Source organism: Erpetoichthys calabaricus, chromosome 1 (genome assembly GCF_900747795.2).
Source record: "Erpetoichthys calabaricus chromosome 1, fErpCal1.3, whole genome shotgun sequence".
In the NCBI taxonomy this organism is placed as follows: domain Eukaryota; kingdom Metazoa; phylum Chordata; class Cladistia; order Polypteriformes; family Polypteridae; genus Erpetoichthys; species Erpetoichthys calabaricus.
In genome coordinates, this window is record NC_041394.2 from 158,928,175 (window position 1) to 158,952,305 (window position 24,131).

The following is a 24,131-nucleotide window of genomic DNA, read 5'->3' on the forward strand; positions in this document are numbered from 1 at the left end:
TCAGCCAATGTGACTATTAGTATTGCTCCAGTTTACCAGCTGTGGTAAAACTATTAAAAAAAAAATGAAAAATTGTTATTATAAAAACAGTCAAGCTTGGTACAGAGCAGGATAAAGTTATATATATATATATATATATATATATATATATATATATATATATATATATATATATATAATCAGTAATAATATAATAAGTTATAATATTTAAGATGATATTCAACAAAACATTCTCCCAAGATGTAATTCTTACATGTTCAACACAGCATAATTAACAAGTACAGTAATTATTTTTCAACACATACAGACCAAATGAATAATAGAGGGTCTCAACCAGTTCACTACAAATATTGTTATATTAATAATTGTAACTATATGTATGGTGATTAATACAGCATAAGGCCAGCAGAAGACAGACAAAGAGATGGAGAATATCTTTAATCCGGCAACTGTTATCACTGTGTGTTATCACACAAGTCTCAAATTCAAATAAATACTTTTATTTGATGAAATACCTTATACATGCTTCCTCTTTCTGAATAAACAATGTAATTCTTTCTCTTTCCTCCTCCAACCCTTCCAAGTGAGATTTGTCTAACAATCCTGACTTTGACTTCCTGAAGGCTCCTTTTTAATTAGGATTCGGGGGTACTTTTTGCACATCAACACTGTATTCAGGAAGCACTTCCAAGTCAGGCAGAACCTCCACCTGACAGGGGAGCCTGCTCCCATCAGCTCCCTCCAGCAATACCCAAGGACCCCAAGAGGGCTCCTATATATCACTGTACACGTCCAAATGGGAGCTCAGAAAGAAACGAAATCTAAAGCTACATCCAAGCCTAGACAGGCATCAAGTCCAAGTCCAAAGTACGGCCTTTCAGAGACTTACCTGGAACAGACAGGCGAAAGCACAGACTTCCCAGGAACCTGCGCCGCTGCATCGTCTCCAGTCAAGAGCGAAAATGGGAGCGAATGTGCAAGTGATGCAGGTCACAATAGCTCGCCGATTCCAGAAGATCACTTGAAACTGGAAACGGCCTTGCAGTCTGTGCTTTCATCTACTCCTCACAAGCCGAGAGCATCGGCTGTAATAGGGCTTGCCGCTTCACCTGCAGAGCATGAAAGCCGAAACGATCTGTCTGAACTGAAGGTAATGATCGCTACAATGGCCAAGGCCATAAATGAGCTCAAGAAAGATATTCAGAAAGATATAAAGAAATAAATAAATGCTATGCTCAAGACAAACAAGAAGCTGTAGGTGGAGCTGCAGGAGTTGTACAGTGATGGCAAAAGTGCGACATGCATTCTTGCTCCGATGTAGAACCGTCATCATGATCTGAGTTCACCTCTGTTATAGCGCGTCTTTATGTGAAAACAGCAGTGTCGGGGTGGGGGGATCGTGAACGTGACAGAGAATAAAACTGAATAAAAAAAAAAAAAAACAAAGCTAACCTTTACAAGTATCATACATTTACACCGGTTGTTACAGACTGAAGTCAAATGTATGTTTTTATTCTAAAATAGTAAGAATAAGAGCAGCTCACTTCTCAAAACGGACTCGTCCGGGATCGAACCCGTGGAGTTTTGATTACCAGTCAACAGTTGATACCATTGTGCCACCGAAGCGGTCATAGCAAATGCCTGTCAATGTCGCACCCTAACGCAGGTTCTTTTTCTGCAGTTATATTCTTGAATAGAAGCGCACTTGTTCTGTTATATTTGTACCTTTTGTGAAAGTGTTTATTTGATATTTGGAATTCAGGCTTAACACATTATACACTTCATGTCTACATTTTGTCAATTATTACTAAAACATGAAAAAACGTTTCTGTTTTAACGATGTGTTTACTGTACATAGATTGTTGTAGACACGGAACACACATGAAATGCATGTGTTCCAAATAACTATACAGTAATCCCTCGCTATATCGCGCTTCGCCTTTCGCGGCTTCACTCCATCGCGGATTTTATATGTAAGCATATTTAAATATATATCGCGGATTTTTTGCTGGTTCACGGATTTCTGCGGACAATGGATCTTTTAATTTCTGGTACATGCTTCCTCAGTTGGTTTGCCCAGTTGATTTCATACAAGGGACGCTATTGGCAGATGGCTGAGAAGCTACCCAACTTACTTTTCTCTCTCTCTCTCTTGCGCTGACTTTCTCTGATCCTGACGTAGGGGGATTGAGCAGGGGGGCTGTTCGCACACCTAGACGATACGGACGCTCGTCTAAAAATGCTGAAAGATTATCTTCACGGTTGCTACCTTCTGTGTGCAGCTGCTTCCTGAAGCGACATGCTGCACGGTGCTTCGCATACTTAAAAGCTCGAAGGGCACGTATTGATTTTCGATTGTTTGTTTTTCTCTGTCTCTCTCTCTCTGCTCCTGACGGAGGGGGTGTGAGCTGCCGCCTTCAACAGCTTTGTGCCGCGGTGCTTCGCATACTTAAAAGTCAAACAGCCCTATTGATTTGTTTGCTTTTCTCTATCTCTCTGACATCTGCTCCTGACAAGCACTCCTTTGAAGAGGAAGATATGTTTGCATTCTTTTAATTGTGAGACGGAACTGTCATCTCTGTCTTGTCATGGAGCACAGTTTAAACTTTTGAAAAAGAGACAAATGTTTGTTTGCAGTGATTGAATAACGTTCCTGTCTCTCTTCAACCTCCTGTGTTTCTGTGCAAATCTGTGACCCAAGCATGACAATATAAAAATAACCATATAAACAAATGGTTTCTACTTCACGGATTTTCTTATTTCGCGGGTGGCTCTGGAACGCAACCCCCGCGATGGAGGAGGGATTACTGTATAGTATTTATAAAAGGTGTCATTTTGCTTGACTTCTCACTCCAAGCAACTGACATGCAGGTAAACAGACTTGAGCTGAGAAAACTGTGTGGCGGTGGGGGATGTGATAGCAGGCTGCTTGCTGCTTATCGACACATTTACAGGACAAAAGACGCTAATGGAGAGGTGCGAAGTGATTTAAGGTGGGACGGATCTACGAGTTTTTTCGTAGACTCTGGTAATTCTAGTGTCAAATCTTGCAAGTACGACGCTATTATTATTTCCGACCATGCCCCTTTGATCTTGGAGGTAAAATCATTATGCTCCACATACTCATGTCGCAGATGGCATCTTAACCCACTTTTATTAGCAGACGAATACTGTACAGAATTTATATCCAAACAAATCAGCTTTTTTCTAGAGACAAATACATCCTAAGACGTTTCTGCAGGAATACTCTGGGAAACCCTGAAGGCTTTCTTAAGAGGACAGATTATTTCATATCTTTCCCACAGAAATAAATTGGAAACCAAGAAGGTATCAGAGCTAATCAACAAAATTACTAGAATAGACCAAGAACACGCCAGGTGTCCAAGTGATGCTCTTCATAGGAAAAGACAGGCTCTGCATTCAGAACTCAGCCTCTTGACAACTAAAGAAACAGAACAACTCATTTTTAAATCAAGACATCATTACTGTGAACATGGAGAGAAAGCTAATAAGATCTTAGCTCAACAAATCCACAAGCAAGAAGTTCGCAATGCAATCCCATCAATCACCAACAGAAACGGAGACAAAATCATTGACCATAAAAATATAATTCACAAATTTAGAGACTACTATAAATCTTTATATTCTACTGAGTTTCAAGAAGACAAGACACAATGTAATGCATTTCTGGAGGCATTACAGATACCACAAATAGATACTCTCAGTGCAGAGGAATTGGATAAACCTCTGGCGCTATCAGAATTACTAGATGCTATAAAGTCACTTAAGAGTGGGAAAGCAGCAGGCCCCGATGGCTACCCTGACTGAATTTTATAAGAAATTCTCCACTCAGCTAGCTCCTCTCTTATTAGCAACATTCACAGAAGGTAAAGACAATAAAATTCTACCTCAAACTTTTCGCCAAGCATTAATCACCGTCTTTCCTAAACAAAATAAGGACTTATTACAATGTGCATCATACAGACCAATTTCACTTCTGAATAACGATGTTAAGATACTCTCCAAAGTCCTAGCTAGAAGGATGGAGAAAGTGCTGCCTTCGGTAATATCACAAGATCAAACAGGATTTATTAAAGGCCGACACATAGCTTCCAATCTTCGACGCCTGTTTAACATAATATATTCACTCACAAAGTCAAACACCCCAGAGATATTATTATCGTTGGATGCAGAAAAAGCATTTGATATGATTGAACTGGATCTACCTTTTCACTACATTGGAGAAATTTGGGTTTGGCCCGAACATTTGTGCGTGGATCAAACTACTGTATACCAATCCAGCAGCTTCAGTTTGTATTAACAACATTAATTCAGACTACTTTAAACTAGAATGTAGTACCAGACAAGGCTGCCCCATGTCACCACTACTGGCAGTTCACTGTCGAAATGCTTATAAGATAAAGGGGATTATCAGAGAAGAACTTGAACAGAAAATTTGTCTATACTCAGATGATATGGTACTGTATATATCAGATCCACAAAATTCTGTGCCTGCAGTACTAACAGCACTTACAGAATTTAAAAAGATTTCTGGTCTCAGAATTAATTTGACTAAAAGTGTGTTCTTTCCAGTGAATTCTCAAGCACACAGTATTAGATTAGACACCTTCCCTTTTATCATCGCAGATCAGTTTAAATACCTAGGGGTAAACGTTACAAGTAAACAAAGCTCCCTATCAACAAAATTTCGCTGTCTGTATGTAAAAAATTAAGCAAGACTTGCATAGATGGTCAACCTTTCATCTCACTTTAGCTGGAAGAATTAACATTGTTAAGATGAATATCCTTCCTAAGCTTCTCATTTTATTTCAAAACATTCCAATATACATCAATAAATCATTTTTTAAGAAATTAGATTCAACCATAACCTCATTTATTTGGAATTCAAAACATCCACGTATCCAAAGAACGACCCTACAAAGACCTAAAGCGGAAGGTGGCATGGCTCTACCTAACTTTCAATTGTATTACTGGGTAGCAAATATACAAGCTATTAAAACCAGGACATGGACACAAACAGATGAACATACACAGGCTTGGTCCGCAATAGAAATAAAATCCTGCAGTATTTCTTTATATTCTTTGCTTTGTACCCCAATAAATGCAAGTTTTCGCCAATATACTAACAACCCAATTGTGCTTCACTCATTCAGAATATGGAATGCAACGTAGGAAGAATTTTAAGATAAAGAACCTTATAACTGTGGCACCTCTGCACAAGAACCACCTTTTCCACCCTCTCAAACATATGCAGTTTTTAATGTCTGGAAAACATTTGGGATTAAATCACTTAGAGATCTGTACATAGACAACGTCTTTGCATCCTACGAACAATTACATTCCAAATTTAACTTTCCAGTAACACATTTCTTTCACTATCTTCAAATCAGAAACTGCCCAATTTTCCTCACCTCCCACCTACCTCTATTCTGTAAAAAATATTGATCAGTCTTGAGGACACAGACAGCATTTCTGTAATATATAAAACCATTTTACAGTCCCTCCCTTTCAAAAATCCAAGAGGACAGTGGGAAAAGGATCTCTCACTCAATATTTCAGAAAAGGAGTGGAAAGTAGCAATGTAGAGAATCTACTTGAGCTCCATATACGCAAAGCATACAATTATTCAACTCAAAATTATATATTGAGCACATCTGTCTCACTTAAAATTGTCCAAAATGTTTCCAGGGCAAGATCCAACCTGTTAACGTTGCAATCAAGTTCCAGCTTCATTGGGCCACATGTTCTGGACCTGCACCAAATTAACATCATTCTGGACCAAAATCTTTAAATGCCTATCAGACAGCCTTGGTGTCACAATCCCTCCTAACCCATTAACAGCTGTGTTTGGTGTACTCCCAGATGGGCTTAAAGTGGAGAAGGACAAACTGTAATTGCCTTTATTACAATATTGGCATGTTGACTTATCTTGCTCAGCTGGAAGAATCCTAACTCTCCTATTCTAAGTCAGTGGGTAACTGATGTTATATACTATTTGAAAAAATCAAATTTTCACTTAGAGGGAGGATCTGTGCAGAACTTTTTCAAAACCTGGCAGGATCTGATCAATAACATTTTAGAATTAGCTTTTAAAGCACTGAGGTAGCAGATTCTCTCCCTTTTTTCCTTTTTTTTCTTCTCCATTTATTATTATTTACTTATTAATTCATCTACTTACTTATTTTTACTAGCTTTAAGTTGTACTCTGCTGGCTTAGCTCTCTTTCTGAGGGGTGGGGTTGATTTGTTTTTGAGCTTATATTTATTTGTATGGAATGTTGTGTGATTTAAATAAAATCAATAAAATAAAAAAACAAACAAAAACAAATGGGAGGTATACCAGGGGAATCTTCCCAAGTAAATGTAAGAACAGAGTATTAGCCTGCAATGGTGGGGTGTATTGCGCTCAGGTTGTTGAGTCTAATATAGTGATTATATGGGATGTCAACGCAACGTATAATCGCCCATGAGTGAATATTGTTTCTGTTTCTCTAATAAATAATCCGACTTTTTCTAATGGTTGTCACTTTAGATTTGTTAATTGTCATAGCAAAAGCTATTCTCACGGTAAACTATAAACATTTTAATACGAATGGCATATCACGATCTCCTTTGGTGTCTAATGTTATTCGCGGAATATATACATCACCTTTCTTGTCGCCTGTTAAAATTTGCATCGCTTCTCCGTTATCATAAATATACACCTGATCGAATTGTGTATTCTTTGAAATTAAACTTGTCATTGCTTTAACTGTTGTGGGATCACAGATTCTCATAGCGTATGGTCCATTATTGTGTAAATCCACATTGAATGATGTGAAGGCGAAAAGACTTTGTATTCCACTCTTTGCCTTTTATTTCTGACCTTGCTTTGTCCTGCTATTTTTTCAATTACACCTGGCTCTGATGATTAATTACCTTTTGTTTGTGCTAATGCGATCTTTACTATCTTTTTTTTGATACTGTAGCGACTGACGTAATAAAGTGTCACAAAAATTTTACTTGAACAATTGCCGACTTCATAACCCCAAACACAACTGCCTAGCACCCTCTCCAACCCCTCCTCCTCCGGGTCTCGCCTCCCCCTTCCCGCATCAATCAATACCCCGCTATCAGTCTTCCGTTCTGTACTCCGCCCCCCTCAATCGGACCTATCAGTCACTTAAAACAAAAAAAACTTCAACCTGGCTGGGACGCTACAATACTTTCGAATTGTACTGCTTTCATATTCTGTACCTTTCTCCGCATGTGTATCGCACCATCATTTGTTTGAGCCTTTTGAATTCCACTGCTTTCATAATCTCTTATCTGCCTTTTTTTTCTCTCCATCGCTTTTGGGTCTTTTTTCTCCGCGCTGCTCTTTCTTCTTTGCATTGTTTCATCTAGAACATATTGTCCTTTTTACGCTTTATGTGTGCTGAGAGCACATGATCTGTGCGTGCTGCGGATTTACAATTTAAAGAGATTGTTACATATGCATTATTTTCACTTTTACGTTAAAAGCTTTTGTAAAAACAATACTTGTCCTTTATTTCCGGCCCCATACATGGTTACATCTCTTTCTCGCAAGACGTATAATGCTGCTCGCGTTTTACGGTTGGCTGAACACACGCTAAGGATATGCCATTGGATCATCAGCTGTCTTTCTGCTGCTGGCGAGCTGCCTGTTCTGCTTGTCGCATGTCGTTGTTTTAAGAGCTGGGAACACATGATGCATGTCTGCCAAAAGCAATCCAACAACTGCTTGGTTAGATGTCTGTGGATTTGTTTTAAATGATGGCTCACTGCCTTATCTTGCATGATGTTGTAAAAACAATAATTGTCCTTTATTTCTGGCCCCGGGCATGGTTAAATCTCTTTCTTGCAGGGGGGCAGCTGCTATCGTGTCGTGTCTTGCAAGAATCTCATGTTCTATATCCCCGTGAAACGCTCCGTGGCCATTGTCTTTCATCTCGCGGGTCTTTTATTTGTCTTCCGTGATGATCACGTATTGTCTCCTAGTCATTCCATCCCACAGGATTTTCTTTTATAATAGAGATATATATATATACTAGCCGACGCCCACCGTTGCATACGGCGGTGTAAAGAATAGGAACGGAAAACGGTGAGAAAGGAATTCAGAAATCAAGAAGGAATAAATACTTCTTGAAAGACGCAGTGTGCATGTAGAATTTCCGGCCAAGCAGGATTACATGTGAAAATGATAAATAAATCAGGCTTTCTGAATTTATGTACTATGGCCATGGCATCCTGATAGTTTTGTTGCATGTATCTTGGACTTCCTGGAAATGTGGACGGTAATATGATCATTTTGCCTACACGTACGTTGTTATTTTCAGCATTTGCTTGCATTGCATCTGATAGTTCCATGCGGAGATCTTGTTGATGTAATCTGAGATAGTTGAGACACGTGCCCTCTGTTTTAACATATGCATCTACAACGTACTGTTGGAATAGTTTGCTGCTGGAGTGCAAAATACTAAATGTATTCCTCATTGCTAATCTGTACGCATAAAATTGGCATTGAGTAAGCCTTATTCGCTTGGTGCATCTTTTATCGGGAAAATGTTGTAAATCTTTGTGCCAGCCAATGTCTCCATAAGGGAATAAAAGTGGGTAAACCATAGGATCACAATTCATATTGAGCGTGGAAATCTGTTTACAGGAGTTGCCTATGGGATAGATGCAAATGTCCCTTTCGCCATCTTTTCCGACGAAAATCGCTGCAATGTCGGGGCATTGTATCGTCGTAAATCCTGCCCAGGGTTTTCCTTGAAAACTACTCGTACAGATGCTGTTGGATTGGACTGAGCGATTTCATGCATGTGTTTGTATGATTTAGCGAAAGGGTTGATGGTTCTGAGCATGGAATCTAGCTGGAGAAGTACATTTTCGCTGCATGCAGAGTTTGCTTTATTTTGTAAGCGTACTTCAGTAGCTTGCACTGTGTCAAAAACATACAACTGTCCATACCCTGGAGAGGTACAAGTGTTAGTGTATAGTGGAGAGATTTGGTGATAAATTTGCCCGTTTATTTTAAAACAGTATGGTCCGTGGCCAGGAGGTTGAGTTATCTATGCACCCATGGAAGTAAGAGAGTAGGGAAGAGTTGTATTCTCAAATGTTTTCACGATAATTTTTAGCTTCTGATGTTTGCTGTGAAGCTGGAGTGGTGTTTTGTTATTGGACTTCTGTGCTCGTCACGGATTGTCCATAACAAACACCATGTTCAAGCATAGGGGTGTTCATATGTGCACTTGGCACCAGAATACCCTAGGCCTCAGTTCGATGATCGACTTTGTGGTCGTGTCGTCGGACTTGTGGCCACATGTCTTGGACACTCGGGTGAAGAGAGGGGCGGAGCTGTCAACTGATCACCACCTGGTGGTGAGTTGGCTTCGATGGTGGGGGAGGATGCCGGTCAGGCCTGGTAGACCCAAACGTGTTGTGAGGGTCTGCTGGGAACGTCTGGCAGAGCCCCCTGTCAGAAGTAGCTTCAACTCCCACCTCCGGCAGAACTTAGACCACGTCCTGAGGGGGAGGTGGGGGACATTGAGTCTGAATGGGCCATGTTCCGTGCCTCTATTGTTGAGGCAGCTGACCAGAGCTGTGGCTGTAAGGTGGTCAGTGCCTGTCTTGGCGGCAATCTCTGAACCCGTTGGTGGACACCGGCGGTTAGGGATGCTGTCAAGCTGAAGAAGGAGTTCTACCAGTCCCTTTTGTCCTGTGGGACTCTGGAGGCAGCTAATAGATACCGGCAGGCCAAGCGGAATGCGGCTTCGGTGGTTGCTGAGGCAAAAACTCGGGCATGGGAGGAGTTTGGGGAGGCCATGGAGAACGACTTTCGGACGGCTTCGAGGAGATTCTGGTCCTCCATCCGGCATCTCAGGAGGGGGAAGCAGTGCAGTGTCAACACTGTATATGGTGGGGATGGTGCACTGCTGACCTCGACTTGGGACGTTGTGGGTCGGTGGGGGGACTACTTCAAAGACCTCCTCAATCCCACTAACATGCCTTCCAATGAGGAAGCAGAGCCTGGGGACTCGGAGGTGGGCCCCTCATCTTTGGGACTGAGGTCACCGAGGTGGTCAAAAAACTCCTTGGTGGCAGGGCCCCGGGGGTGGATGAGATACGCCCGGAGTTCCTCAAGGCTCTGGATGTTGTAGAGCTGTCTTGGTTGACACGTCTCTGCAACATCGCATGGACATCAGGGACAGTGCCTCTGGATTGGCAAACCGGGGTGGTGGTCCCCCTCTTTAAGAAGGGGGACCGGAGGGTGTGTTCCAACTACAGAGGGATCACACTCCTCATCCTCCCTGGAAAAGTCTATTCGGGGGTTCTGGAGAAGAGGGTCCGTCAGATAGTCAAACCTCGGATTCAGGAGGAACAGTGTGGTTTTCGTCCTGGTCGCGGAACAGTGGACCAGCTCTACACCCTTAGCAGAGTCCTGGAGGGTGCATGGGAGTTCGCCCAACCAGTCTACATGTGTTTTGTGGACTTGGAAAAGGCGTTTGACCATGTCCCTCGGGGAATCCTGTGGGGGGTACTCTGGGAGTATGAGCTGATAAGGGCTGTTCGGTCCCTGTACAACCGGTGTCAGAGCTTGGTCCGCATTGCTGGCAGTAAGTCGAACCCGTTTCCAGTGAGAGTTGGACTCTGCCAGGGCTGCCCTTTGTCACTGATTCTGTTCATAACTTTTATGGACAGAATTTCTAGGCGCAGCCAGGGTGTTGAGGGGGTCCGGTTTGGTGGACTCAGGATTGGGTCATTGCTTTTTGCAGATGATGTTGTCCTGTTTGCTTCATGAGGCCGTGATCTTCAGCTCTCTCTGGATCGGTTCGCAGCTGAGTGTGAAGCGGCTGGGATGGGAATCAGCACCTCCAAATCCGAGACCATGGTCCTCAGCCGGAAAAGGGTGGAGTGCCCTCTCAGGGTTGGGAGTGAGATCCTGCCTCAAGTGGAGGAGTTCAAGTATCTCGGGGTCTTGTTCAGGAGTGAGGGAAGAATGGAGCGTGAGATCGACAGGTGGATCAGTGTGGCGTCTGCAGTGATGCGGGCTCTGCATCGGTCTGTCATGGTGAAAAAGGAGCTGAGCCGTAAGGCAAAGCTCTCAATTTACCAGTCAATCTATGTTCCTACCCTCACCTATGGTCATGAGCTATGGGTAGTGACCGAAAGAACGAGATCGCGAATACAAGCGGCTGAAATGAGTTTCCTCCGCAGGGTGTCTGGGCTCTCCCTTAAGGATAGGGTGAGAAGCTCAGTCATCCGGGAGAGGCTCAGAGTAGAGCCGCTGCTCCTCCGCATCGAGAGGAGTCAGATGAGGTGGCTCGGGCATCTGATCAGGATGCCTCCTGGACGCCTCCCTGGTGAGGTGTTCCGGGCACGTCCAACCGGGAGGAGACCCCGGGGAAGACCCAGGACATGCTGGAGGGACTATGTCTCCCGGCTGGCCTGGGAACGCCTCGGGATTCTCCCTGAAGAGCTAGAAGAAGTGGCCGGGGAGAGGGAAGTTTGGGTATCTCTGCTCAAGCTGCTGCCCCCGCGACCCGACCTCGGATAAGTGGAAGATGATGGATGGATGACAACCCCAAGGTATATTAGATATATTAAAAGAAGGCTGGGAGGAGGAGGCGGCCCTTCCCTCTGTAAATATACTTGAATATATCGCGCAGTTACGTGATAGATTTGCAAAAATTAGACCTATTCTAAACTTTCACATGGAGAAGGCACAAGTAGCCCAGGCTCATTGTTATAACCGTGACACGTTCCTTCGGGAGTTCCGCCCGGGGGATTGAGTCATGGTATTGGTTCCTACCTCACACTCCAAATTACTGCCACATTGGCATGGCCCATATGACGTTAAGGAGAGGAAGAGTCTGGTCGATTATTTAGTTATTCAACCTAATCATCAACCCAGAGGGCAAATTTATCATGTCAGTTTGCTGAAACCGTGGAAGGAAAGGGATTCCGAATCTCTTCTCCGGACAGCCCTGCTCATTCTTCACTCATAAATTGCACCTTAACTTCAGTGATAATTTGACTTTCTTGCAGCTACAGGAGCTCAAAGTAGTTATCCTGTCTGTCCCAGAGGTAGTGAACGAAAAGCCCGGACGAACCTCCCTAGTTGCGCATGACATCGTGATGATACCGGGAGTTATAGTCAGAGAACTACCATATCAGATTCCCGAAGCAAAAAAGGCAGAAGTGGAGTTGGAGATCAAATGAATGCTGGATGTAGGCGTGATAGAGGAGACTTATAGTCCCTGGTCCAGTCCAGTTGGTCACAAAGTCAGACGGAACTTGGAGGTTTTGCAATGACTTCCGTTGGCTTAACCAAGTTTCCCAATTCGATGCCTATCCAATGCTGTGAGTGGACGACCTTCTCGAACGGCTGGGACATGCCAAATTTTTGAATACCCTTAATATGACGAAGGGGTACTGGCAGGTTCCCTTAATGGACTCCGCAAAGCAAAAGACAGCGTTTAGCACCCCTAGCAGACATTGGCAGGATCGTGTACTTCCATTCGGATTACATGGGGCTCTCGCTACCTTCCAACTTCTGGTGGACAAAGTGCTCCGACCTCATAATTCGTATAGTGCTGCCTACTTGGATGACATTGTCATCTATTCCAGCACCAGGAAGAAACACTTACAGCAGGTTAAGGCTATATTACGGACACTAGCGAATGCCAGTCTTTGTATTAATCCGAAGAAATGCTATTTTGGATTGGTCGAAGCTAAATATTTAGGTTACCTAGTGGGTCGTGGAATGGTCAAACCACAATGCTCCAAAGTAGATGCCATAGTGAATTGGTCCCGTCTGATAACCAAGCAGTAGGTACAGGCATTTCTCGGCTTAGCAGGCTACTATTGCCGGTTTGTACCCCGGTTTTCTGAGAGAGCAGCACCCTTGACAAACCTGACATAAAAGGAGAAACCTAACCACGTGGTTTGGGATGATGCTACAGACGCTGCATTTAGTGACCTTAAGCAGGCCCTTACGTCAGCTCCTATTTTGAAAGCACCTGATTTTTCTTTGCCTTTCATTCTCCAGACGGACGCTTTGGACACAGGTCTTGGTGCTGTGCTGAGCCAAAGCATAAGAAAATGCATAGTTTGCTTAACGAGTAAAAGGAGAAGAACTTTGAATAAGCTACAAAATCGTCAAAATGATGATAGTTTTTATCTGTAATATGTACTTAAAGATGGAGCAAATAGGTGAGTGACAAAACAATAAGAAAAAAGAATCATCAAAATTATTAAAAGAACACTCAAATACAATTTAATTTGTTGATGTAATATATCGTTTACCTTTTCAAATGGCTTAAATTACAAAAATAAATTAATCTTGTATGGAGTCTACAACAACAATCCAAGAAACTGAGTCATTAATCAATATGGTTAATAAAAGGCATCAAGCATTTGACCAAGGAACAGTGCACATTCATCATGCAGCACTGGTGTGTTGCTAATGCATGTTTCATTACGAATGAATTATAACTCATTTCTAAAACTTGTCCTTAGTATTGTTTGGATGTCACTTGCAAAACCTGGGTGCATCCCTCTTACTTCAAACGGATAGGTATATCATGGTTTCCTTGTTTTTAATACATTTTATACATATGAAAGAGCTTTCTTTTTCCTAGGAGTTACAGTATTATTAATAATAGATATAGTGGCTAAATCTGATCATGTAAGGAAGTTGTCTGAACATATTTGTTAGAAGATTCATTTTAATCATTTATCAAAATGTTAACATCTTAATACTACAACCTATATTATTAATGAAACAAATGCTGGACAAAAATTGAGAAAAAAAAAATAAGAATGAGTATGAGAAGAAGATCAACAACAAACAATTATAACAACAGGATCCATAAGGTAGCAAGAGTATAAATTAAAATCTTAGGTAAAAAAACATAAGTAAATTCATACTTTGTAAACCCTTTCTCTCTAATCACTGGTCTTTCTTCTTCCTTTCAGTTCACTTTCATCTGAACTCTAGAATTGTTATCTCTGGTTCAAGCTCTCTTTATATTTCTGTTATAGGGGAAATATGCTGAAATCCCTAGAATCTCTTATCTCTCTGGCTACACATACAGAAGGTGATAGCCGCCCTAATGTACCTCCACTTTGAGCCCTATGGAACCCTTAAGGAACCAGCTCTCCCTCACAGCTTTTTTAAAAGGTTGGCATGGTCCCATTCATACCATTCAGGGACAATGTGTTGTAGTGGTATTTTTGGCATGAAAATTCTGGTGGAGAAAGAGGACCTGAGAGAAAGAAAAACACAATCAGAAGGGATGGAGCTGTCCTGAGAGGCCATGCAGAGTGTGTGAATGAGAGAGAGAGGGAGAGAGAGATGATCAAGATCCTGAAGAACAGAACTTATGAGACCTGCTTTAATCCACTACTTAAATCCATTTGCTTAGTTTAAAGGATGCTGTTAAGCCTCCTTATGAGACCTGCTTTAATCCACTACTTAAATCCATTTGCTTAGTTTAAAGGATGCTGTTAAGCCTTGGCAAGGATCTTACATTGAATAAGGTCACTGAGTTGGGGAAAGTGACAGTAGACTGCATTGCCTCTGATCCCAAGTGAGCAGTGCAAGGTGGAAGCCAGTGGCATGAAAGTAAAGTCAGGGATATGGCAGAAAAAAGTCAGTGGAAGATCAAGTAGTGGCAGTGGCATTGGGGAACTGCTGAGTGAAGATACAGCCTCCAGGAAACATAATGTGAGGGAGAGACACTGAGTTTCACAATGTATTGGGTGACTAGCACAAGTGAAAAATATCACAAAAAATCTATCAACATACAGTATTGTCATATAGTACAAACACCAAACAATAGTATTAAAAAATATGTGAACATCAAATAATTAACACCCAAAACAGAAACACAACTTAAATAGTCTTAATTTCCTATTTTTTTCAATGGCAAAGTGCTAAATCATATTTTGTACATGGCAATAATGACTACCCCAAAACATTCCTGCTGTCCGTCGAGCCGCTGCTGCTGCAAACAGGTTTCGACACCAGACAAAACAGGCAGCAACAAACTGCACACTGGGTAGTTTAACTTCTAACATCTCTACCCCTTAAGGGTGTTCCCAGATGTCCTTCCTATTTGACCAAAGTGATTTTGAAAACTCATCACTTGCTCTACTTCAGCCACACAAGAGCATGACTACGGTATCATGAACTTTCTATTACCTTACACTGGATGTTCAAAGAAACTTCTCAAATGTCAAGTACTTTTCAGGAACCACTTCCAAAGACTTCAAGCAACACCAGTGGGGATATTTTTGCCCTTTCATGAAAGTAAAATTTACTTTTGCAGAGCATTTAAATAATACATGGGCGTATCTTTAATTTACACATGCAATAAATTTAGCTATATTTAAACCACCAACACTGTGATAAAAGAAAAAGGCCAGTCTTGCATCCCAAAAGCATTGTCCAGCAAAAACAACTGCTACAATGTGAAACAGGACTAAGGGTGAGCAAAAGATCGAATTTTTGATTTAATAATAGAAATCAATATACAAAAGTGTATATTGTGATGCTCAACAGTCTTATTTCATTTTCACAACTTGTAGTTAACATTAAAAAAATCTGAAAAGTTTTCACTGCTCTTTTTAAGCATGACTGTGTCGACTCCACCCAGTTTGCCTAGCGATGACTGACCTTCATTCCTCTCCTCTCTAGAGCATATCTCCACCTATCCAGGGTCTCCTCAACCTGCTCCTTACTATCGCTACAGATCACAATGTCATCAGCAAACATCATAGTCCACAGGGACTCCTGTCTAATCTCGTCTGTCAACCTGTCCATCACCATTGCAAATAAAAAAGGGCTCAGAGCCGATCCCTGATGTAATCCCACCTCCAACTTGAATGCATCCGTCACTCCTAACGCAGACCTCACCACTGTCACACTTCCCTCGTACATATCCTGTACAACTCTTACGTACTTCTCTGCCACTCCCAACTTCCTCATACACAGCTCCTCTCAAAGCACCCTGTCATATGCTTTGTCCAGGTCCACAAAGACGCAATGCAACTCCTTCTGGCCTTCTCTAAACTTCTCCATCAACATCCTCAGAGCAAACATTGCATCTATGGTGCTCTTTCTTGGCATGAAACCATACTGCTGCTCACTAATCATCACCTCACTTCTTAACCTAGCATCCACTATTCTTTCTCATAACTTCATGCTGTGGCTCATCAGTTTTATTCCCCTGTAGTTACTGCAGTCCTGTACATCCCTCTTATTCTTAAATATCGGCACCAGCATTAGTTAGGCGCCACCGTGAGTGGCAGCCTTTCCAGCAGCTCTGTGTACGACTTTATATTTCTTCCTTTTTCTCTATCTCACTGATCATTCCTACCACTTTCTTTTAAGTGGACTTGTTTCCTGGACACTTTTTACTGCTTGGACATGGATTTTTACACGCCGAGACTCGTCTATTCAGGCAGTCAACTTCAAGCGCTGATAACAAAGGCCCGTGCCGGTGTGGTTCCCTATTTACCTGATGAGGTAAGAAGGCCGTATCGTGGCAGCAGAGCCGGTGCTAAACTAAAGGCTAAGCGGCTAGCAAGGACGTGGCGATACAAGCCTTCAGTGCCTTCTGTGATCCTGAGAAATGTGAACTCACTACCAAATAAGATCGATTAACTGACTGCGCTGGTTAAAAATGTCAGGAACTACAGAGAATGCAGTTTGTTGTGTTTTTGTGAAACATGGCTAGCAACTAGCATCCCAGATGCTAACATGGAGCTACTCAGGTTTAGCACAATTAGAGCGGACAGAGACACAAATACCTGCGGGAAGCAGAAAAGAGGAATACTTGCTCTCTATGTGAATACAAGGTGGTGCAACCCTGGACATGTAAACGTCAAAATCTCCACTTGCTGCAGGGACATCGAACTGTTGGGCGTAAGTCTGCGTCCCTATTACTTGCCCAGAGAGTTTGTATACGTCATTGTTGTTATTGTTTACATCCCTCCTCGCGCGGACATGGAGATAGCGGGTGACATCATCCACTCTGCTGTTGCTAAACACCACTCTGGTTGTGCTAATCGCTGGATATTTTAACCATGTGACGCTGGACAAAACATTACCTGCCTTCTCCCAGTATGTGGATTGTAACACACGGGGAAATAGGATTATTGACCTACTGTATGCAAACGTTAAGGACGCATACAGCGCCACCCCGCTGCCTGCGCTTGGAAAAGCAGATCATAACCTGGTTCTGCTTCAGCCTCACTACAAACCAAGAGTGAGGGAGCTACCTACAACTACACGCTCATTCAGGAAGTGGTCCCCTGAGGCAGAGCAGGCTCTAAGAGACTGCTTTGGAACTGCTATGCTAACAACAAGCCATGGATTACAAGTGACATCAAGGGCCTTTTGAACCAGAAGAAAAGGGCTTTTAAAGGTGGTGATCAGCATGAGCTCAAGCGCGTGCAGAAGGAACTGCAAGTCCAGCTCAGGGCAGTGAAGGAGCAGTACAGGAGAAAGCTGGAGCAAAAGTTGCAGAATAACAGCATGAAGGAAGTGTGGGATGGGATGCAGATCATCACTGGCTGCAGCTCAAAGCGGGGTGCCTCCATCGAGAGAGACATGGAGAAAGCAAACCTGATGAACAACTTTTTTAGGTGGTTTGACCACCCTAATCCACTCTCACTCTCACCTCAAAGTACCACATCCTCCACCCATCCTTCTGCTGATACCAGCATAGGAGAGAGTTTCCCACAACCCACAATTACAACAGCCCAGGTAAGCAGAGAGCTGAGGAGACTTCGTGCCAGCAAAGCAGTGGGTCCAGATGGAGTATCGCCATGACTGTTGAAGGCCTGTGCATTGGAGCTGGGGAGTCCTCTACAGCGCATCTTCAACCCGAGCCTGGAACAGGGGAGAGTCCCGAGGCTTTGGAAAACATCTTGCATCACCCCAGTCCCAAAGGTATCACGTCCTAGTGAGCTGGATGACTTCAGGCCTGTTGCCCTGACGTCGCATGTGATGAAGACCATGGAGCGGCTGCTGCTTCACCACCTGAGGCCACAGGTCCACCACGCCTACGACCATCTGTAGTTCGCATACCAGGAGAAAGTGGGAGTGGAGGTAGCCATCATCTACATGCTACACCAATCCGTCTCCACTTGAACAGAGGCAGTAGTGCAGTAAGAATTATGTTTCTGGACTTCTCTAGCACCTTCAACACCATCCAACCTCTGCTCTTTAGGGACAAGATGACAGAGATGGGAGTAGATTCATACCTGGTGGCAGTAGATGCGTCTAGGGAACTGCACGTCTGACATTGTGGTCAGCAGCACAGGAGCACCGCAGGGGACTGTGTTTTCTCCGGTCCTGTTCAGCCTATATACATTGGACTTCCAATACAACTCGGAGCCCTGCCAAGTGCAAAGGTTCGCTGATGACACTGCTATCGTGGGCTGCATCAGGAGTGGGCAGGAGGAGGAGTATAGGAACCTAATCAAGGACTTTGTTAAATGGTGCAACTCAAACCACCTATAACTGAACACCAGCAAAACCAAAGAGCTGGTGGTGGATTTTAGGAGGCCCAGGCCCCTCACGGACCCCGTGATTATCAGAGGTGACTGTGTACAGAGGGTACAGACCTATAAATACCTGGGAGTGCAGCCAGATTATAAATTGGACTGGACTGCCAAAACTGATGCTCTGTGCAAGAGAGGACAGAGCCAACTATACTTCCTTAGAAGGCTGGCATCTTTCAACATCTGCAATAAGATGCTGCAAATGTTCTATGAAATGGTTGTGGCAAGCGCCCTCTTCCATGTGGTGGCATGCTGGGGAGGCAGCATAAAGAAGAGGGACGCCTCACGCCTGGACAAACTGGTGAGGAAGGCAGGCTCTATTGTAGGCACGGAGCTGGACAGTTTGACATCTGTGGCGGAGCGATGGGTGCTGAGCTGGTTCCTGTCAATCAAGGAGAATTCACTGCATCCACTGAACAGTATTATCTCCAGACAGAGGAGCAGCTTCAGCGACAGAATACTGTCATTGTCCTGCTCCACTGACAGACTGAGGAGATTGTTCCTCCCCCACACTATGCAACTCTTCAATTCCACCCGGGTTTGTTGTTAAACGGTAACATCATACAATGTTATTGACTGTTATACCTACCTCGCACTCTCCACCTTGCACTTTTTAACTTGCACTGTGTCTTTATCACTCTTTAATTAATATTGTTTTTATCAGTATGCTGCTGCTGGAGTATGTGAATATCCCCTTGGGGATGAATAAAGTATCTATCTATCTGTCTGTCTGTCTGTCTGTCTGTCTGTCTGACTGACTGACTGACTGACTGACTGACTGACTGACTGACTATACACTTCTTCTCCGCTCCTCAGGCATCCTCTCACTTTCCAAGATTCCATTAAACAATCTGGTTAAAGACTGAGAACCCGAGTGAAGGTGCGAATTGCAGACAGGAATAAGATCGGTGATCGGTGAGCACAACTGCTTTACCGTCCGGGAGAGGTACTGGGACGTAATGATAGGAGCGCCTCTTGGAATAAGACGGAGTCTTAAGTAGACTCGGAATTAGAAGAGAGAGGTGGAAGTTTAGTAAAAAGGGAAAGTACCTCCCAATCGGGGATTCGTTAAAGAAAGAAATTGAAAAAACAAGGTGTGAATGAGGAGCCTCTGTTCGGAGGATTGTTTTTGGAAAACGTACCAAGGAAAAAAAAGCGACTCTCCAAGATGCTACATAGAACAGAAAACAGGGTTAGATTTTAAAAATATTGTAAACGGTGGAATAAACAGAGCGGGGGCAGGTAACCAGTAGAAGGTTCTGGTGAGATGAGTGAAATGCAGGAAGTTAGGAAGATTGTATATAGAAATGCACAAGGGTGCTGTGGTCGAGAAAATGGAAATGTTTGATAGATGGGAATTGATAATTAAAGATAGAGCCCTGAAAGTGATGCAGAAGTGTAATGAGGGACTGCAAAGCCAAATGAAACTTATAGCAGAAAAAGAAAATTTGTTCATGATAATTCAAGAACTATCCCAAAAGTCCGGACAAAGGAAGGAAGAATAAGTAAATATAAATAACATAAATAAAAAGAAGAACAGATTATACCTTGATTTAGCGACAGCATGCGTTTCCCCTCCCTTTGAGGACAATAGTCCGTCACCACCCCTTGGGGCAGCTGGAGGAATTAATGAGGGAGAGGAAGAAGATGGTCCTGATGATTTTTAAAATGAACAGTTTCAGCCAGAGAGGGATGAAGAAGGGGGAAAGGGACCCCTCAGGGTCAACCATGAATATGAAAAGATGGAATTTTAAGCACCATTAATACAAGTGCCCATTTTGCAATATAATGTACAACAGCCTGACTCAGATTAAAACCATCCCACCTTGATTGTGCAAAGAAACTGAGACCTGCAAGAATTAAAAGAGGTGGTGCAGGAATTGCTGAACCAGTTCATGACGGCGGAGAAACAGTTAGATGACACGAATAAGCCAAATGCTGCAGAATGGATTCAGGTCCTTAGAAGGAAGCTAATTTCCAGGCTGAAATGATGTGTGAGGGCAATGGACTGAGATTCTGGGACGACAGGGGGTTGATAGTGGCCAGTTCAATATTCAGTGGACAGTTACAAGTACAAATAAATGCAAAATATATCAGCCCTCTAATGCCCAGTGAACTTTATTAGACAAGACTTGATGGCCCGCCTAAGGCTTTGCATCTCAGTTACGGGAAAGGGAGTGAAGGTCACATCAGAACAACACATCGCCCTTGCACTGACCACCACCATTACATGCTCTTATGCTGCCTTGATTGTTCATGTTTTTCTTAAAACAGCAAAAATCTCTGCTGTCCTGGGTTCCTCTTGGATTTAAAATCTTTTTACTGTATTGCATGATTTTTGGACTGTATTATGGTGAAGTCTGGCTCTTGGACTTTTTAGCTGCTGCTGTCAGAAAAAGAGACTGTTTGCATAACGAGCTGTTACTGCTCCAGCCAATTCTGCTGGGATATATCACTCTTTTGTCACAACAACTGCTTTTCTTCTGGAGTGGTTCTATCCCACATATCCCTATTGCTAAATCCGCTCGCTTTCAGTGGCATGATGTGAGACAATGGGTATTAGCATGTTAGGAAGGAGAGGATTGGGAGTATGTGGGACCTAATATTTGGTCCATCCAGATAGATCTTATGAAAATTGCAGTAGAACGAGCTGTACCTGTAACCCGATTGCTCTGTCATTTATCTTCCATCTTTAGACCTACACCCATGCTGTTTACCCTTCAAATCTCTTAGTTAGACTCGCTCCACTCATCTCTCTGGGTACAAGAGAAATAATATTTTGTCTGAATAGCTTATGTTGAACCCTTGGTCATTTTCCCCAAAGTCATCCTTCTGTTTACCTTGTGCACAATATCTTTTTTCGCTTGAGGCCGAGGCCGGTATTACAATTGTTTATGTTGACCTAGTTAAGCGGGGAGCTATTATTCTGATCCAATACTCTCCTATTCTTCTAGTTAGAAAAGCAGATGGCTCATGACACTGCTATACACCCTATGACTCCTATAGTCCTGAATCCTTCCACTATTCTCTGTATAGTCCCGTCCACTGCTATGTGGTTTTCTATTACTGATTTTGCGAATGCTTTCTTTTCAATTCCTGTTCACTCTGACTCCTAGTTCTGGTTCGCATTCACTTTTAAAGGGAAGCGTTGGACCTGAACTGTGATGCCGCAGGGATACACGGAGGCTCTGGGTGCGTGCATGTGAATGTGTGCGTGCGTGTGCACGTGTTCGTGTGTGTATGGACAAGAATTAGAACAGATAAAGAAAAAATTGAAAGGTTATTGGCCAAAGGGGGGTAGTGTCCTGGTGTAATATGTAGCTGAGTTGCTTTTATGCTTTGAGACTCAGGAATAATGCAAAGAAGACACAAAGGCTTTGTTGGTGTAAAGTTATGTTGTCACAAGTATTAAATTAGAGAAGTAAATGTTCATTATATTAGAATGAGAATAGGAATATACCTACATTTAAATCTGCAATGTTAATTTCTCTGTTATGTTGTAATGTGTTAGAAAGTAGTGTTTATAAAGTTAGGCATTTAAGATCGGGAAGGATTTGTGAGAGTAAGTAAGATTGTTATTGTTTTGTTTTTGGCCTGACCATGTGCTAGCAGCTGCAGAGAATACACCTTGTATTAACAACAGAAATCTGTCTCCATCCAGTTCTTTTTGTTCCCAAAAAGGATTCAATCCATCTTAGAAGAGAAAGCGTTGTTACATTGGTCTTCCTAGCAGAAATTGAGCACAAAGTGTTCCGGAAAAAAAGTTGCAACTGATTAAAGAAAAATGAAATGCCTGAGTCATGATTTGACTGCAGGGGAATGAATGTGCACAATCTGCAAGACGGCAAATTATGTCCATTCTTGGAATGTTAGGATATTGCCGTCAATGGGTTAGAAAAAAAAAAAAGCATAGCCACTCCAAGATTTAGCGACCTCTTCTAATTTGGCATTGATTGATAAAATTTCATGAACGGAGCAGGCTGAGAAATCTTTAACTGATATAAAATAAATTTTGATGTCTGCGCCTGCATTAAAACTTCCAGACTAGTCTCGTCCTTTCACTCAGTTCATGGTCGAGAAAGGGGGGTGTATGACTGCAGTATTAACTCAACAACAAGAGATAGACAAAGACCGGTCGCATACTATTTAAAATAAATTAAATAAATAAAAACTGGATCCAGTGGCCACTACAATCCCAGCCTGTTTGAAAGCAGCTGCTGCAATAACAGAGGCCATATTAGCATGTTCAGATGTTGTTCTCATGAGTCTATTAACTGTTAAGGTACCACAAGCTGTACATTCCATCTTAGTACAGACAAGAACATCTCATTTGACAGGTACGCTTGCGGTAGTGAAGTATCAAACTCACAAGGGGAAAACAAATCCAGTGAGTGAGGGAAATGCACAAGCGGACATATGGGCAAAGACAGCCGCCCGGGATTCTACTTCACCACTAACTTCTTTATTTCTATAACAGTAGGAGGAACAAGAGTCACCCGAGGATGCAGGTTTATCTCTACAAACTGTAGCAACGGGAAAGGAGATAAAGACGTGGAAGAAAGAGAGATCAGAAAAAAGATCCAAAAGGAATTTGGATCCATCCATTAACTAAACATCCGTTTTTCCCAAAAGCTTTCTTTCTAGGTATTCCAAAGGCGCGCATGGTTTGGCCCACCCTTCCAGAAGACACAATGATGGCACAGGTGCAACAATCCTGTCATGCCCAAAGTTTTTCTAACATTGCTGATCAGTTCTGTAAGAGGTGTACACTATGACAAAGATTTAATGTAGGAAAAGGCTTGCAGGTAAGTCCGGCTGTAACACCAAATGCCGGAGGGCCCTTTGAACATCTGCAGATAGATTTTTTTAACTAACCCCGTCTCATGGGTAGAGATATTACTTAGTAATCATCTACGTTTTCTCACGCTGGGTGGAGGCTTTCCCATGCTGGCACGCAGATGTCAAGTCAGTGGCCAAAGCACTAGTTAAAAAAAATTATCCCACATTTGGGGTTAGCCTCAGAAAATTGCAAGTAAATACTCTGTTACAAGAACTGACTCAGTGGCCGTAGATTGATGTCCACCACTACGGCAAGTATCATCCACAGAGTGAAGGGATGGTGGAGTATATATATTCCACCTTAACAATTAAAATTTGCAAACATCTTTGAACAAATAGGCCTATCTTGGCCTGATGCATTGCCTTTGGCTCTGGCTAGTCTCTGGGGAAGGACTCATCGCCAAATAAGATTCTCACCATTGGAGATTCTTACTGGCCGCCCTATGCTAATGTGCTATTTGCTATGCAAAATTACTCTCCACATGGTCAACAATGATCTTGCATCTTTTCTTTAAGGTCTGCGTAGTGCCTTACAGATAGAGTGAATGAACAAGTGAGGGAAACGTGGTGAACTACCTCATTACCTGAAACGTAAATTTCTATACCAATTGGGACTTGGGCTTTCATTAGAAACACACTGTGAAAACACTGGCACCAGCCCAGGTGGAGAGGACTATTCCAGGTGACTTA

General features: G+C 42.7%; 1 protein-coding gene across 5 annotated transcripts in view; it reads right to left on the bottom strand.

The window, feature by feature from the left end:
* bicd1a (bicaudal D homolog 1a) overlaps positions 1-24,131 on the bottom strand; it is a 135,235-nt gene that overhangs the window by 64,945 nt on the left and 46,159 nt on the right. The window lies entirely within an intron of this gene.